The sequence below is a fragment of the Martes martes genome, assembly GCF_963455335.1.
Source record: "Martes martes genome assembly, chromosome: 1".
In the NCBI taxonomy this organism is placed as follows: domain Eukaryota; kingdom Metazoa; phylum Chordata; class Mammalia; order Carnivora; family Mustelidae; genus Martes; species Martes martes.
Window position 1 is genome coordinate 36,020,484 of NC_137888.1, and position 4,270 is coordinate 36,024,753.

Genomic DNA, 4,270 nt, shown 5'->3' on the forward strand with positions numbered 1-4,270 from the left:
AGGTGGTGAATGAATAGATTTTGAATAAAATTAATTTAGATATATGCTACAGGACTTCAATAAAAGATATCTATGACCTGCCTTGGGCTTGTGCAAAGTGTTAAACATTTCTCATGATAACTAATCTAATAAGTACCCAATAACAGAATGAAAGATTTAATCACAATCTATTAGTTCCCCTACTTTCACAACATTCATTCCTTGCACAGTTATCAAAGGTCAACTATCAGATACACGTATCACTCAATACTTTCTTAAGATAAAAGAAAATACAAACTACAGGCCAAAGTAAAATGTAGGCCACAGTTGATGCTTCTAAATGTGTTTCACCATAAATATCAGAAAAGTGCATAATTCTAAAACTATGAGAAGAAATTTGATTTAAATGGAAATAGCATGTTTGTCACCTCAGAGATTTTTATTTTTACTTTTTAGATGGAAAGGTCATAAATGTATTCATTTGTATAAGCTCTACAAGCAAAGTTAGGTGAAGTTAAATAGTGGGAAAATTCATATTAGCAGCGAGTAATCAGTAAGACAGTCAGACGAAATGTTTTATTTTTTAATTTAGAATTCTAGTTTTTACTTATTTGCTAATGTATTAATTTATTTGATTTTTTTTTACAAATGTGACTACTTAATACAGTAAATAGATTAAAGTATTTTTGTTTTTCTTGAAGACTGAGAGAATGTTCTTTTGTTGCAAGGTATTTTATTTTATTTTATTATTTTATTTATTTCCCCGCCCAAAAATTATTTTTGGTAAAAGGCAGAAAATTAGTTTTTCTACAAGAAAAATCTGCTTCTACATGATAACCTGAGAGTCTTAATATATATTGTATATTTTAAAAATATAAAAATAATGGATATATGGGACTAACAGATTAGATAACTAACTTTATGAAGCCATGATTAAATCAAGAAGCAGCACATACATGCCTAGGTTATCCAAGTTAAAAATATATATAAAATGAATAAGATCTTTAAACAAATGTATATAAACAGCACAAACACTGTGACACTGAATCATTATATATTACATGTACATATAATTATTACTGTTATTATTAAACCTTTGAGACACTCAGTTTTATGCCCAAAATGACATCAGCATGTCTTTAAAATCTTCTCTTCTTCCTGTATGGGAGGGTATTTTTGAAACTAATTTTCTGATGTAATAGTCAAACACAGAAAACCTATTCTACAAGTCAACTGGTGAGACTTTAAGTGTTTTTTCTCTAGTAAGTTTTTGGACATAACACACAATGAGATACTTCAAGGGGCTACAACAAATACTATGACTTTTAAAAGAGGTATTACATCAAGCCTTTAGATGGGGTTTGACTGATGAAACTTTATGATGTGCTTGAGTAAGACACCAAAGGGATCACAAGTGAGCTAATACTTTGCCCAAACACTGTAGACGGCCATTCGGATTAGGTTCAATCCAGCGAGGGCTCATTACCATCTGCCCTTCTGTATTCTGCTTCCTACTCTTTCACAAAACTCATTCTTATGGTGCACATCCTAATTAGTTGATACACAACTTCAAAACTCTGATTAGCACACTGAGCAAGAAGAGCAGCAAATTCCTAGTTGGTGAAGACCTTCAGAGCACGGCCTGGTGGAATTTTACACTCTGCTGCAGTGTGCCAGCTTGATCTCTGATTACACTTGGGGCTCTGCACAAAGACTACACTATCACTTAAGTACTCAGTGAAAAATTCCCCATTTATCTGATATAAGAACACTCCTCTCCCTATATGTATTCTTTTCTTTTCTACAGTAGCATTTTTTGTAATATTGGAGAATAATCCTGAGCAGAACCTTTCTGAGTTTGTTAGATCTGTGAGAGCATCTACAATGAGTGAGAGCTGTAATGCATGGAAAGTCTTCCCAACTCACTGGTTTAATTCATGATATGCTACTGAACAGCAAAATACAGCTTCTGAGTAACTGGCTGCAAATTCAAACAATGATTAACAGAGAAAGAGTAAAAGGAGGTAGTTCTACAGGAGATCCTATATCCATACGTTAGTTCATCTGCTGATCACCTATTTTTCCATCTTTCCTATACATCCAGGAAATGAAGTTTCCAAGATGTAATTACTCTGTGGCTTGGTTCCTACTGGGAAATTACTGTTTTCTGGAACGGAATAGGTATTATCTAGAGGTGGCAGTTCGGTTAGGATTTCAGTACTGGAGGCAAAACTTGTGTCTCGAATCTCTGGTAGTAGTAAACATACTTCATCCTTTTAGAGATTAAAATCACATTCACAGTTTACAATTGCTTTAAGTTCATGACTGAAGATCAGGCCAGAACCACTCTCAGCAGCTCATAAAATGTGGCCATCCTTTTCAATGAGATACTTGAAGACAACCATCAAGAAACCTGGTTTGCTCAAAGAAGCTGTACAGGGCTCTCTTATCCCATTGATCTATCATATTTGATGTATTCAGTCTCCAAATTTCAGAGCAGGTGCTTGGTATGGTAACACATTTAATATTACAATTTTGAGTGGTGATGGTTTTGTCAAGCTCATCTAATTGACCTGTTTTCTTTAGTTTCTTCTTTTCTTTAGTTTTTAGTTTCTTCTCCAGATTTTTAACTGCTTTCTCATACTACTTTTTCTGCCTTGGCCCACTCTTCTCTTCTCTACCTGCTCCTCCAGGTCTGCCAGATGATTTCTTCTACCCCAGCCATGTCTTCACAACTGGTGGAGTAAATAGCAAGACAGACAAGTTCTCACCAAAGGCAGCAATCCACATTAAGAAAATAGCCTCCTTTATGTAACCCAAAGCACTGATGACCACCTGTCCCTCAATACCTCAGCCTGGGGCCCCTTCTGTGGTCTCTTGTCTGCACCCTAGGTTGAGGCCTGTTGAGGGCTACTGCCCTAGTCCAAATTCCATAGTCAAGCCAGGAGTAGATACTTGCTCACCCCTTGGGAAGGCTTGGGGGCTGCCCCACAGGAAGGCCCCAAGGACCAGGCAAACCCTTGAGCAAAAGAAGGTTTCACAGAGAGTCTGGTGCAAAGTTTGTTTTTAAAAATGACATGCACTGGGGCGCCTGGGTGGCTCAATGGGTTAAGCCTCTGCCTTTGCCTCAGGTCATGATCTCAGTGTCCTGGGATCGCCCCGCATCAGGCTCCCTGCTCAGCGGGGAGCCTGCTTCCCCCTCTCTCTCTATGTGGGTCTCTGCCTACTTGTGATCTCTCTCTCTATGTCAAATAAATAAAATCTTAAAAAAAAATGACATTCACTACACATTCATTTTTAGAGATTATGAAAAGCAGACTTTTTTTGAAGTACACAGTCAACAAACAACCTTATGTCACAAAAGTCATAAGAACTTTAATAAAATTAACTCTATAGTACTTTGATTTGAATTCACATTTTTTAAAAAAATTAATTTAATTAAAACTTTAATTATAGTATATTATTAATAGCAGAATCCAACTTGTCCCCATGCCATCACACACAGAATCTCCCATATTGTAGCTCAAATCAGTGTGTCCGTATCTGAAGTCATTTATCTTCCAATACAAATTTGCCATGCTGGTGCTTTTTACTTTTACTTGGTCGAAACCAATGATTATCAACAGCATCTACCCTAATTCCTACCCAGAAGCCAATGTGTCATTATTCAGTGGCCTATTTCTTACCTCGTGCTAATATCTAACAAATTAAACGTGGATTCTATTTTCTAAATGCTTCCTAATTTTTCTCTTGCTACTTGCCACTAATTTCATATTGCTATCATTAATTCTTTGCTGAATTTTGCAAGTTATCACTGTTCCCTTACAGGCCACTCTCCACATTTTATTCAAATTATAATTATAATTCCCCTTCCTTGAAAATATTCAGCAAAGCCATTCTTACCAATTTGCCATATGTCTCTTATTTGCTTTACTGACATCTCTTGTAATTCACCACAGACACCAAAAAACATTGTGATTGCATATTTGTTGTCTCTGTGTTTAGGTATTTAAGAATATTATTCTTCAGGTTAGACTACCTTCCTAAGGTAGATGACTTCAAAAGTATCTTAAATATTTTCCTACACCTAAGAACCGGAAAATATCTTTGGTAAAAGTAAGTAAGTTACATAATACTCTCTCTACATTTACTAATTGTGTAACGTTGGCCAAGTTACTTAAACACTGTACATCAGTTCTCTCATTTATTAAATGGAGATAGTAATACAATTTCTCACATGGGATTGCTATGATGATTTCATATATTTATATGTTAAAGAACATAGAACAGT

At 35.5% G+C, this 4,270-nt stretch overlaps 1 pseudogene across 1 annotated transcript; it reads right to left on the bottom strand.

Moving 5' to 3' along the window:
• Nucleotides 1-1,442: 1,442 nt before the first annotated feature.
• On the bottom strand, nt 1,443-2,769 carry LOC308338201 (mothers against decapentaplegic homolog 2-like; annotated as a pseudogene). The gene has a single exon. The product of its transcript is annotated as a mothers against decapentaplegic homolog 2-like (transcript).
• Nucleotides 2,770-4,270: the final 1,501 nt, after the last annotated feature.